Raw genomic sequence first — 14779 nt, 5'->3', positions numbered from 1 at the left:
CGGCCAACCAATCAAATTCTAGTTCATTTTGTAATGGTGCGCCAATTCTTTCGTCATCTTGGGCCAACACAGGACTTGGGTTTTACTTGTGTTAGATATTTAATTCACATATCAACAAAGTTACTAAATTTTCAGCTACTGCCTACCAGTCTGTACTAGTGAAGGTTCCTTCATTCTGCAACAATTAAAAGCAGTTCTCTTACTCTGAAATGTAAGTCAAGATTATTAACTTTTAAGTCAATACCCTTCTAGATGGACAGTCATTTATGGTGTTCATCCGTAAATTGGTGCAAAGAGCTAATAGGTCTAGACCCCAATGGATGTTCTTTGTTTATCTTTTATCAGTTTTAAACTTCTGCTCTTTTTCTCTGGATTATGTTATGCAACAACTGACACCATTCGTTCATCCCAGTCTCTTAGTGAGGGCAGGACTTTAGTTTCAAAGGATCAAACATTTGAGCTTGGTTTCTTCAGTCCTGGTAGTTCTAAGAATCGGTACTTGGGAATTTGGTACAAGAAGATCCCAGTTCAAACAGTTGTCTGGGTTGCAAATAGACTCAATCCGATCAATGATTCTTCCGGAATGTTGATGATAAACAGAACCGGCAATCTTGTTCTGATGAGCCAGAGCACAAGTATAGTTTGGTCAGCCAACTTGACAAAAGTATCGAGTTCAGCAGTGGTTCAGCTCCTGGATTCAGGAAATCTTGTTCTAAGAGATGAACAAGATGGTAATTTAGGAACTTATTTGTGGCAAAGCTTTGACTATCCTTCTGATACATTGATAGCAGAAATGAAGCTCGGATGGGACCTAAAAACTGGTTTTGAACGGCGTATATCAGCCTGGAGGAGCCCGGATGACCCATCTCCAGGAGACTTTACTTGGGGAATTGAACTACAAGAAAATCCTGAAATAATTATGAGGAAGGGTTCAACAAAATTTTATAGGAGCGGTCCATGGAATGGCCTTGGGTTCAGTGGATCGCCAGAGCTAAGGCTTAATCCAATTTTTAAGTACAAATTTGTGTCTAATGAGGAGGAGGTTTACTACATGTTCAATGCAACAAATAAATCAGCGATCTCAAGAATTGTTATGAATGAAACCAGTAATGCTCTTGAACGATTCGTATGGAATGAAGAAAATCAAAGTTGGAAACTGTATGCATCGGTGCCTAGAGATCGCTGTGACAATTATAAGCTTTGTGGCTCTTATGGGATTTGTATTCCTAGTGCATTACCAATTTGCCAATGTTTAGAAGGATTCAAGTCAAAATCATTGGAAAGCATGGACTGGTATCAAGGGTGCATTCGCAATAAGCCACTAAACTACTCTAAGGCAGATGGTTTTATCAAGTTTGATGGATTGAAAGTGCCAGATGCTACACATTCTTCAGTGAACAGAAGTATGAATCTCAAGGAATGCAGGGAGAAATGCTTAGAAAACTCTTCTTGTATGGCATACACTAACTCAGATATTAGTGGAGGAGGCAGTGGCTGCACTATGTGGTTTGGTGATCTGATGGACATGAAACAGTTTCCAGCTGGTGGACAGGACTTATATATCCGAATGTCTGCTTCAGAAAAAGGTACTGGCTCAATTTTGTTTACTGATATCAGTTCACCGTCTTACTTGTGATTAATTTTGAGTGTAGATTAAGATAATATGATACATTTTATATAACTTGACTATGTTCTCTTTTCAATATCACCAATGTCATGGTCAAGGGGCGAATGATGAGCATAAGAATATACCGATAATAGTTTTTACTACCATTGCTGCGGTTGCTGTGGTTGCTGTGCTTTTGCTTATCGTTGGCTTTATTTTGTCTATGTTACTCCTTAATAACTGATCCTGTATAGACTGAAGTTGGTGTATGCAGTCAAGACAAAGAGCAATTTCTTGCTGCCTTCTATGCATGCATATTTTTACTAACTGTTTTGTATTCTATATTTTAATGGTCAATCAAGAGAAAGAAGATAATCCTAAGATGAAGATACTGGTGATAACCTCTATTGCCGTTGCTGTGGTTGCCGGAGTACTTATAGTGAGCTACTGCATTTACAAAAGGAACATTCACAAAAGAAGGACGAATACGGAAGGTAATGTCATTCTGTTTGTTTCCAAACTTATTGTTAACAGATACAAGCCAAGTTTTGCAATCAGTTTTTACTTTTTCGTTGTTGTATATACTTTTTGTTATTCTTTCATTCATTTTTGCACATGTCTACCAGCTGGCACAATATGATAGGTTGGGTTTGTTAATTTGTTACAAGCTTCTTACAGAGTCTCAGTATATATTCTCGTTCTTCTCCCCTGTATAGCAAGAAAATATACACTGAAATGGAATATTCAACTTTCCTCCATTTTGTTAAGCTCTCTGAGTTTTTGGTTGCTCTCCTTACATCGTATCAGAGCCAGCGAGAGCATCTTCAATGGCAACCTCCGATTCCGATTCTCACTCTGACCTAGAATCAAAAACCCCATCTCCATACCTTAATCTCCTTGATCCGGTGAACCCCTATCGGCTTGACCATGGTGACAGTCCAGCCTTTACCCTTGTTGCCAATCTCCTCACCACCGACAACTACGCCACCTGGTCTGACTCAATTAGTCGTGCACTCCGCGCGAAAAATAAACTGGGTTTTATCATTGGATCCATCACCAAACCATCTAAACCCAACGATCCATTGCTTGAGCTTTGGGAGCGCTATAACGACATGGTTGTTTCTTGGCTCCACAACTCTATCAGCTTTTCTCTCCAATCCAGCGTTCTCTTTGTTGATGATGCTCGAGAAATCTGGTCGGATCTTCAGGAACGATTTTCGCATCAAAATGGTCCCTGTATTTACCAACTCAAGAAGGTGTTGGCTGCTCTGCTTCAAGAACACGATTTGTTAAGCATTTACTATGGCAAGTTAAAAGCTATCTGGGATGAACTTTCTGCGTATGGTCTCATACCTTCTTGCAATTGTGGTACTATGAAAACCTTACTGGATCGATATCAAAGAGATCGTGTGCTGCAATTTTTTATGGGTCTCAATGACTCTTACTCCTCCATCCAAGACCAGATTATGATTTTAGATCCCATCCCACCTGTCTACAAAGTGTTTTCCCTCATCCAACAGCAAGAAAGACACCATCAAATGACCTCCTCCACTCCATCCCCCGAAACTATGGCTATGGCAATCCAGCAACCCTACACCCTTTCCAAACCCTCACCTAAACCAAACCACCCTCCCAAAAAGGACCATCCCTATTGCAGCCACTGTAAAATAACTGGTCACACTTTCGATACATGTTTCAAAGTTGGCAATGCTAAGCCCCCTATTTGCTTACATTGCAACATGACTGGCCATGCCATTGAGAAATGCTACAAACTCAATGGGTATCCACCTGGTCACAAATATCATACCAAGCAGCAGCCGCAGCAATCTGGTTTCCTTGCAAATCAGACATCCTTTTCATTTACCAATGACTCTGAAAACAACAATGATGCCAAGTTTGGTTTCACCAAGCAACAATATCAGCAACTGATGGCCTTGGTCAGACCTTAGGATTTACCCATTGCGGCTTCCGTTGTCCACTTCAACAACCCACCTCAAACCTCTCTTCACCCAGTATCATCTTCCCAAATGTCTGGTACTTCCACATCTTTATCTACTCACACACACTATTCACCACATACATCATCTATTGCTTGGATCCTTGACACATGCGCTACAGACCATATGGTCTGCAGCACCACATTTTTCACCACTATTACATCTACAGTTTCTTATTTTGTGAAACTACCTAATGGTCATTCCGCCCCTGTCACACATATTGGAACAATTCACTTAACTAATTCCATCATTTTGCATGATCTCCTCTGCGTGCCATCCTTTTCTTTCAACCTTATTTCAGCAAACAAACTAACCTCTACTCTTAATTTTTGTTTGCTTTTCGTTTCCACTCACTGTTTTATTCAGGACCTGCATTCATGGATAACGATTAGGAAGGGTGAGCTCAAGCATGGCTTGTACCATTTCATTTGCAAGGAAGTTCTTCCCTAAGCTTTGTCTACTTTTCTCTCGACACACTCATACAGCAGCCATACCAAGTTTTCTTGTTTTTCTTCCCTTACAAACTCTGTCTCAAATACTGACCTATGGCATTATCGCCTAGGCCATTTAGCATTTCCTAGGTTACAGTTAATTTCAAATCCTCTTGTACACAAAGGAGTTTCATCTATTAATGAAAAGTGTTGCAAAATTTGCCTATTAGCAAAGTTTCATCGTTTATCTTTTCCTAACAGTTCACATTCTTCATCAAGAATCTTTGAGCTCATTCATTGTGACCTATGGGATCCTTGCTCCACAACTACACATGATGGCTCAAAGTACTTCTTGACCATTGTTGATGACTTTTCTATAACTACCTGGATTTACTTGCTTGCTGCCAAATCTGAAACCAGACAATGCATTACAACCTTTTACAATCTTGTTGAGACACAATTCCAAATGAAAATTAAAATTCTGAGAAGTGATAATAGTGTTGAATTTAACATGCATGAATTTTTTAATCAAAAAGACATTATCCATCACAAAAGCTGTGTTGCAACCCCTCAACAAAATGGAATTGTTAAGAGGAAGCACCAACACTTACTAAATGTGGCCCGTGCCCTTCTTTTTCAAGCGGGTCTTCCCTTAACTTACTGGAATGAATCCATCCTTACAGCCACATATATCATCAATAGGCTTCCATCACCACTTCTCAACAACAAAACACCTTATGAACTCCTTTTTAATAAAAAAATCAAAGTATGCTCACATGAGAATATTTGGTTCCCTTTGCTTTGCCGCCACACTTGCTCATAATAGAACAAATTTGACCCTAGAGGTCGTGCATGTGCATTTCTTGGTTACCTTTTTGGAACTAAAGGCTACAAGCTTTTGGATCTCAAAACTATTACCATTTTCATTTCAAGGGATGTTATTTTTCATGATTTTTTTTTTCCTTTTCAAACACCTCTCTCTCCTTCTTCCACAGCCCCATCTCTCCTTATTTTCTCTCTTTCGTTTGCACCTCCTTCTACTTTTCTAAATCCCATATCTCCTTCTCCTTTATACCTTGACCCTCTTGCTGTTTCCACTGATTGCCCTAATACATCCTCCCCTTCTCCCACTTCTCTACCATCTAATTCCATCATTCCTCTTCCTGTTGCCCCTACACTTCGCATGCCTACCCAGAACAGGACTGCTCCTCAATATCTGAAGGACTTCCATTGCAAACAAGTTAGGCTTGCCTCACCTCACCGATCAGCTTCCACTGCAGCACCTCAATTAAATGGTAAATATTTCTCTCTTTGATTGCTTATCTTACAAGCATTTTAATTCCTCTTTTCAAGCATTTTCATCATCCATTTCCATTCAAACCGAGCCCACCTCATATAAATAAGCAATTAAAGATCCTGAGTAGTGCAAAGCTATGGATGCTGAAATTGAAGCTTTGGAAAACAACCATACTTGGACCATCACTTATTTGCCTAAAGGAAAAGAAGCAATCGATTGTAAGTATGTCTATCGCATTAAATTTAAGTCTGATGGTTCTGTTGAAAGACTTAAGGCTAGACTTGTAGCTAAAGGCTACACCCAACAAAAAGGCATAGATTATACTAAAACTTTATCACCCGTTGCTAAACTTGTCACTATTAGATGCCTTCTTAGTGTTGCTGCCATCAAAGGATGGTATTTACATCAATTTGATGTAAATAATGCATTTCTTAATGGTGATTTACATGAAGAAATTTACATGAAGAAACCCCCGGGTTACACCAAAGGTAAACCAACTCAAGTTTGCAAATTGCTTAAAAGCCTTTATGGCCTAAAGCAAGCTTCAAGACAATGGAACTTTAAACTCACCTCTTCTCTTATTGCTTTTGGCTTCATCCAATCAAAGTCTGATTATAGCTTATTCACCAAGCATGGAGGGGAAAATTTTACTACTTTACTCATTTATGTTGATGATTTTCTGGTTGCTAGCAATTCCAAAGACTCCATTGCTTCTCTACGGAATTTTTTGAATAGCAAATTCAAGATTAAAGATCTTGGTTGTCTCCGTTATTTCTTGGGCTAGGAAATTGCTAGATCTTCCAAAGGTATTCATATATGTCAAAGGAAATATGCCTTAGACATTTTGGCAGATTCGGGTATGCTTGGATGCAAACCCCTTAGACTTCCTATGGATCAACACTTCAAAATCAGCAAATCTGAAAGGACTACACTTTCTAATCCAAGTATCTTTCGAAGGTTAATTGATAGGTTATTGTACCTCACAATAACCCGCCCAGATATTTGCTTTGTTGTCCAATTATTAAGCCAATTTATGGATCAACCTTCTTCCTCCCACCTTGCAGCAGCCTACCGTATCTTGTGGTATATTAAAACTGCACCTGCTCAAGGTCTTTTGCTGCCATCCTCATCTCAACTTCAACTTACAGCTTTTTGTGATTCGGATTGGGCCTTTTGCCGGGATTCTCGCCGGTATACAACAGGATATTGTGTTTTCTTGGGTCAATCGCTTATTTCTTGGAAGTCTAAGAAGCAAACAGTTGGTTCCAGATCATCTGTTGAAGCTGAGTATCGCTCTATGGCCACTACTTGTTCAGAACTTATTTGGCTTCGATACCTTCTCCATGATCTTGACATTTCTCATCCGCAGGCTGCCATTCTCTACTGTGACAACCAGGCAGCCCTTCACATAGCTGCCAATCCGGTATTTCATGAGCGAACCAAGCACATAAAGCTTGATTGTCACTTGATCCGCCATAAAATTCAGGAAGGAAATCTCACACCAGCTCATGTTTCCTCTCAAGCACAGTTGACTGATACATTCACCAAAGCTCTTCCATCCTACCTTCTTCAAGCACACTTATCCAAGATGGGAATAGTAAATTTCTATTCTCCATCTTGCGGGGGAATGTTAACAGATACAGGCCAAGTTTTGTAATCAGTTTTTACTTTTTCGTTGTTGTATATACTTTTTGTTATTCTTTCATTCATTTTAGCACATGTCTACCAGCTAGCACAGTATGATAGGCTGGGTTTGTTAATCTGTTACAAGTTTGTTATAGAGTCTCTGTATATATTCTCATTCTTCTCCCCTGTATAGCAAGAAAATATACACTGAAATGGAATATTCAACTTTCCTCCATTGCTAAGCTCTCTGAGTTTTTGGTTGCTCTCCTTACACTTATTGCATTTGTTTGTTCTTTTAGAGTTGGCCTAATCTTTCACCATCCAGTTTTGAATAAAATCTTTTAAACATAGCCATAAGTTTATGGTAGGAACAGCTTAGGAAACTTGACCTCTGAATATTATTGATATCTGATAATGTGCACTATTTTGGAGAAAACAGAAAACAACATCGAAATGCATCAGGAAAGAGAAGACTTAGAGCTACCAATGTTCGAGTTAGCTACAATTGCGAAAGCCACCAATAACTTTTCATTATCCAACAAGCTTGGAGAAGGTGGCTTTGGAGCTGTATACCAAGTAAAACACTGAAACATGATAGTGAATTGAACACATGAGAAGAGGAATTATTTTACTCAGAACACAATAACTTATTTCACATTTACTTTTTTCCAGGGCACACTAGCGGATGGGCAAGAAATTGCTGTGAAGAGGCTCTCAAATATTTCTAGGCAAGGATTAAATGAGTTAAAGAATGAAGTGTTACTCATTGCGAATCTACAGCACCGAAATCTTGTAAAGCTTCTTGGTTGCTGCATTGAAACGAACGAGAAATTGTTGATTTATGAATTAATGCCCAACAAGAGCCTGGACTACTTCATCTTTGGTAACCTTATGAATTTCATCTGACTTACTGTATCTCTATTATAGACATATGTTAATTTGAATTTTATGCATGCCAGATCAATCAAGAAGCAAGCTATTGGACTGGTCGAAGCGTTTCAACATTATATGTGGGATTGCAAGGGGTCTTCTTTATCTTCATCAAGATTCTAGATCTGAGGATTATACATAGAGATCTCAAAGCGAGTAATGTATTACGATCATGAATGAACCCAAAAATTTCAGACTTTGGTTTGTGGCCCAAACTTTTGTGGAGATCAAACTGAAGGGAACACAAAAGACTGGCTGGAACTTAGTAAGTATATCATTGTTTGAAAATCTTTGTATTCACTTTCACTCATTGATGAAAAAAAAACACTTTTTTGTAAAGTTCTCCACAGTGGTTACATGGCACCAGAATACGCTACTGAGGGACTGTTCTCTGTTAAATCTGTGTGTTTAGCTTCGGCATTTTATTTTGGAGATCTTAATGGGGGAGGAATAGAGGGTTTCTATCATCGAGAGTGGCCTCAACCTCACAGGATATGTAAGTGAAAAAACTTTTAATTACATTCCTAAAATGCAGAGAATTATGTCAACTTTTGATCAATTTGGAATGAGATCATAATTGACAGAAGGGTTTTTTAAATGTTTTAGGCATGGAAAACTAGAATGAAGGCAAGCCATTGGAACTGATTGATTGATTCAGTGTTGGGAGAATCATGCAGTATTTCAGAAGTAACAAGATGCATCCACATTAGTCTCTTATGTGTGCAACAGTATACGTGTGGAGGCCACCATTCAACTGTAGTAGTGATGCTTGGTAGTGATAGTATATTGCCTCAGCCAAAACAACCTGATTTCTTGATGGACAGGAATTTGTTGAGCCAGGCCTTTCATCAAACAATTATGGATTAATGTCAAAGAATGAAATCAGTATCTCACTTTTGGAGGCTCGATATTTTGTAACTGTATATGTCCAAGTCCACATTATTATCCTTGTGATACAATTACATCCCATATAAATAAAAAAAGAAAAAAATGATTGAATGTTGGATTTTAAGGTTGGGATGCTAGTATTTGGAGTAAATTCTGTTAGGTGAGATGATAGTGAATGTAAAGACAAAAATACCCTCCTCTTTGGTCCATATCCCATGAATCGCTTCCGCCGCCTGGACCTCCACCAACTCCAACCCACCACTAGAACCACCAAATACAACCATCAACACCGCCACAAACCACCACAATTTCGAAACAAAATCAATACCCATTAAAATTTAATCACACTCACGAAAGTGTATTATACAGTCATCACAAGAATAAAAAACTGAGAGAAAAATTTCAAATTCAGGCGCTAAGCGCGCGCAGAAGGCTCTCTGGGGCCCTTTTATGAACACATGGTGGGCGTTTGCAAAGCCCAGGGGAAATCGACCGCCGGCGATAGAGTCGCCAAAAACAAAAGTACAAAACAACAACAGACTACCAACAAGCCGACTCCAAACAAACAAGCATTAGCCCAATCAAGTGTCCTCAATAGTTCCAATCAAAAACCCAACCTTGAAAGTCGCACAAACCAAGTGGGAGTCGCGCAAAACGATTGGACAGCTCGGCCAAACTGATAGGGGGTTATGAAGAGGAGCATCTGATGACCGTTTGGTACTGAAGGTTGCATTTTGGTGATCGGAGATGGGCAGGTTGGCTGGGAAATTTTACGAATGGTGTGGGGCGTCCAAACGACCGGGGACAGCAAACGAAGATGGGGAAAGCCGATTGAAGGTGGGTTTAGAAGAAGGGGTGAAGGGGGTTCCAATGGTGGTGAAGGGTGAAGTTCCAATGTGCAATCAACCGAAAAACAATCCAAAAGGGAGGTATTTGCCGAAAAAAAGGTGAGATGAAATAAGATGAAAATGGGAGGGGGAGATGAGAAGAAGATGGGAATACAGGGGTAAAGTGACATAATTACCCTTGACTGTTTTTGAATTACCATTTTATCCTCCTAGTTGAACTTGTGAGTCGTAATATATTGTTACGGGTTGGGAACATGTGGTTCAGCATATCCAATTTATAATTACTTCTCTAGAGATGTATGTGTCAATTAGTCCTAAAAGTTTTTGAAATGTTAATGGTTTCTTTGGTTCAACATTTGGGTTTTTGGAAAAAGTTTTTTGAAAAAAGTTAAAAAAAAAAGTGACATTGGATGGTATTACGATGTAAGATTTACAAATTAATAAAATACCCTCTATGTTTATTTTTTTACAAACAAACCCCCTATAATAAAACATTAAAAGTTAACAAAAAACACCTTCAAACCCAACCTCAAATACGGACAGCCGACCCACTCACGCGCGGGGTGGCCGGAGCGCTGTACAAAAAACATTAAAATATTGGGTATTTAATTAAATTAATAATTTAGGGGGTTTAAAAAAGTTGAATAAAGTTGAAAAATATGATGTTTTTGAGTATTTACTGTTTAACTTTTTTTGGGAATACTAAAAGTATATTCCAAAATCCAACCAAACGAAGCCAATATCCTTCTAATTTTATTCCTTTGATACTGCCAGAACGAAAGTTCCCTCAACACATGTAAGATTGGATGCATTAACAATTTTATTACTCTAGCTAATTTAATATCTAAAGCTCTCTCTCCTTTTTCAGCGCATAAAGTGAATTCAACGAAACCAAGAAGAATTAAGTGGTAACCAAAGTAGAACCGTGTAGATTATTTAGAACGGGTAGAATTTCCCTTGATTGATGGTGACGCCAAACTTTACTAATGTGAAAATACAGAGGAAAACATGTTTGCATAGTAATCAATGAAGTCAAGCATGTCTTTTCCAGTGTGAATTTTTGGGGACATGTGAATGCAAAGACGCCACCTAGCCGGCCAACAATCAAATTCTAGTTCATTTGTAATGGTGCGCCAATTTTTTCGTCATCTTGGGCCTATACAGGACTTGGGTTTACTTGTGTTAGATATTTAATTCACATATCAACAAAGTTACTAAATTTTCAGCTACCGCCTACCAGTCTGTACTAGTGAGGTCCTTCATTCTGCAACAATTAAAAGCAGTTCTCTACTCTGAAATGTAGTCAAATTATTGTAACTTTTAAGTCATACCCTTCTAGATGGACTGTCATTATTGGTGTTCACTCGTAAATTGGTGCAAAGAGCTAATAGGTCTAGACCCCAATGGATGTTCTTTGTTATCTTTTATCAGTTTAAACTTGGCTCTTTGCTCTGGATTATGTTATGCAACAACTGACACCATTTCGTTCATCCCAGTCTCTTAGTGAGGGCAGGACTTTAGTTTCAAAGGATCAAACATTTGAGCTGGTTTCTTCAGTCTGGTAGTTAAAAGAACGGTACTGGAATTGGTACAAGAAGATCCAGTTCAACAGTGTCTGGGTTGCAAATAGACTCAATCCGATCAATGATCTTCCGAATGTTGATGATAAACAGAACACGGCAATCTTGTTCTGATGAGCCAGAGCCAGTAGAGTTTGGTCAGCCAACTTGACAACAGTATCGAGTTCAGCAGTGGTTCAGTCCTCGATTCAGGAAATCTTGTTCTAAGAGATGAACAAGATGGTAATTTAGGAAACTTATTTGTGGCAAAGCTTTGACTATCCTTCTGATACATTGACTGCAGAATGAAGACTCGGATGGGACCTAAAAAACTGGTCTTGAACGCGTAATATCAGCCTGGAGGAGCCCGGATGACCCATCTCCAGGAGACTTCACTTGGGGAATTGAACTGCAAGAAATCCTGAAGTAATTATGAGGACAGGGTTCAACAAAATTTTAAGGACGGGTCCATGGAATGGCCTTGGGTTCAGTGGAGCGCCAGAGTTACGGCCTATATCCAGTTTTTTAAGTACAAATTTGTCTCTAATGAGGAGGAGGGTTACTACATGTTCAATGCAACAAATAAATCAGCGATCTCAAGAATGTTATGACTGAAACAAGTAAGTGTCTCGTGAACGATTCGTATGGAATGAAGAAATCAAGTTGGAAACTGTATGCATCGGTGCCTAGAGATCGCTGTGCAATTATGATATTTGTGGCTCTTATGGGATTTGTATTCTTAGTGCATCCCAATTTGCCAATGTTTAGAAAGGATTCAAGTCAAAATCATTGGACAGCATGGACTGGTTCAAGGGGCATTCGCAATAAGCCCATAAACTACTGAAAGAGAGGTTTTATATCAAGTTTGATGGATTGAAAGTGCCAGAGCTACACATTCTTCAGTGAACAGGAAGTATGAATCTCAAGGAATGCAGGGAGAAATGCATTAGAAACTTTCTTGTATGGCTACACTAACTCATATATAGTGGAGGAGGCAGTGGATGCACTATGTGGTTTGGTGATCTGTTGGACAGAAACAGTTCCAGCTGGTGGGAAGGACGTTGTATATCCGAATGTCTCTCAGAAAAAGTACTGGCTTAATTTGTTTGTATCAGTTCACCATCTTACTTGTGATTATTTTGAGTGTAGATTAAGATAATATGATACATTTATATAACTTGACTAGTGCTCTTTTCACATATCCCCAATGTCTGGTCAAGGGGCGAATGGAGCATAAGAATATAATGATAATAGTTTTACTACCATGCTGCGGTTGCTGTGGTTGCTGTGCTTTTCGCTTATCATTGGCTATACATACCCAAAAACAGAACAACATTATAGGTAATGTTCCTCAGTCTGCCTCTTAAGTATATCTTAATGTTTTGCAGAACTTTTGTAAAATGAATTGAAATGCTACAATTTCTTTCTGAGTCAGTCTTTTGAAACAGGATAGCTTTGTATTTTTAACATAATTTCCGTAATTAAAATCCGTTACAAAATGGATCATTGGTAAATTCCTTACATGTATTAGATATTCAATAAAGAGAGAACAATGTTACAGAATTACTGCGTCTCATACCTAGGAGAACAATGTTTCATTATTTATAGTTAATATGTTCACTGTTTCAGAGAAAACAGAAACCAACAGGGGCAGCAGTCATAGACAGGATGATCCAAAAGATGACTTGGAGCTACCATTGTTTGAATTAGATACCATTTCTAATGCCACTGAAAACTTTTCAATCAACAACAAGCTTGGAGAAGGTGGCTTTGGACCTGTATACAAAGTAAGCTCATAAAACTATATGAACTCATAAGAACATATTACTACTATTTTACTGAAGCTCACAGTAACTAATTTCACAAAATGTCTTTCCAGGGTACACTTGTAGATGGACAAGAAATCGCTGTCAAGAGGCTTTCGAAGATTTCTGGGCAAGGATTAAACGAGTTCACGAATGAAGTTATACTGATTGCCAAACTACAACATAGGAATCTTGTAAAGCTTCTTGGGTGCTGCATTGAAGGAGATGAGAAAATGCTGATATATGAATTCATGCCCAACAACAGCCTAGACTCTTTTATTTTCGGTCTGCTAGCTTAGTGTATTTCTATTAGAGACATTTGGATTTGTTCTAGCAAAAGTGAGGTTGATTCTTTAACAATTCAAGCATGACAACACACTAACCTGAATATTATTCTTGCTAGATCAAACAAGAAGCACAGTATTAGATTGGTCCAAGCGTTTTCAAATCATTTGCGGGATTGCTAGAGGTCTTCTTTATCTTCATCAAGATTCCAGATTGAGGATTATACATAGAGATCTGAAAGCAAGTAATGTACTACTTGACCATGAGATGAATCCGAAAATTTCAGATTTTGGCTTGGCAAGAACTTTTGGCGGAGATGAGACAGAAGGAAACACAAAAAGAGTTGTTGGAACTTAGTAAGCATCCTCTTGCCCTGTCATTTTATTGTTCTCTACTACACTTCTATATTAATTAACAAAATTTCTCTCTTATCATTCTTATACAGTGGATATATGGCTCCAGAATATGCCACTGATGGACTTTTCTCTGTAAAATCTGATGTCTTCAGCTTCGGCATTTTAATGCTGGAGATAGTAAGTGGAAGCAAAAATAGAGGGTTTTATCATCCAGATGACAACCATAACCTTATAGGACAGGTAAGTAAAATCCGAAAAGCATTAGTTTACTTTCAACAAAAAGTTCAGGAATTATGTTATTTCTGGCATATTAACAGAAGGGTTTTGATATATTTTAGGCATGGAAACTGTGGAATGAAGGCAAGCAACTGGAACTGATTGATTCAGTATTGGGAGATCAATCCTGCAATCTTTCAGAAGCGATAAGATGTATCCACATTAGTCTCTTATGTGTTCAACAGTATCCTGAGGACAGGCCAAATATGTCATCTGTAGTTGTGATGCTTGGTAGTGAGAACGAGTTGCCTCAGCCAAAGCAACCTGGCTTCTTGATGGACAGGAAATCACAGGGACCAGACTCTTCTTTAGGAAAGCCTGAATCTTCTTCAACTAATGAAATCACTATCTCATTGTTAGAGGCTCGATAGTTTTAATTTTTAACCATATATATGCAGCTGAACTAATTGATACTAGACCATAGAAATTGTGATTTCATTTACACAAATTAGCAATGAGAAATAGATCATGACTGCTGGGTAAAATGGGATGCTATTAATGTTGGAGTTTAGCTTGTGTCCATTTTGATTGAGGATAATCCTGGAGCTTCCTGTATTTTCTGGATTTGATCTATGAAATAATCTTGTTAATCTCAGACTCATTTAGGCAGTACTAATCTTGTATCTTTAATTTGAATAAGGTTTAAAATTAAAAGACACAACCATATTCTGACTCTAACTCAACTATTATGCCAAATCTTATCCAAAATTTAGGTTTATTGATGATAGGTCTCAATCGAAGTTAACAGAAGAAACTATAATTTGACATTGATATTGATTATTTCCTAGCTCATCAATATTCAATCTCTCACCAAGAATACTGCATCAACTAAAAGCACAAAGACAAAAGGTTACTAATAGCTTTCAAACTAGGCA

At 38.3% G+C, this 14779-nt stretch overlaps 1 pseudogene; it reads left to right on the top strand.

Moving 5' to 3' along the window:
* Window positions 1-316: 316 nt before the first annotated feature.
* LOC116139673 lies at window positions 317-14494 on the top strand (annotated as a pseudogene).
* Window positions 14495-14779: the final 285 nt, after the last annotated feature.

The sequence above is a fragment of the Pistacia vera genome, unplaced genomic scaffold (genome assembly GCF_008641045.1).
Source record: "Pistacia vera cultivar Batoury unplaced genomic scaffold, PisVer_v2 Contig1103, whole genome shotgun sequence".
NCBI classification, from domain to species: Eukaryota; Viridiplantae; Streptophyta; class Magnoliopsida; order Sapindales; family Anacardiaceae; genus Pistacia; species Pistacia vera.
Note: the sequence above shows the minus strand (reverse complement) of the source record. Positions and strands in the feature narration are given on the sequence as shown.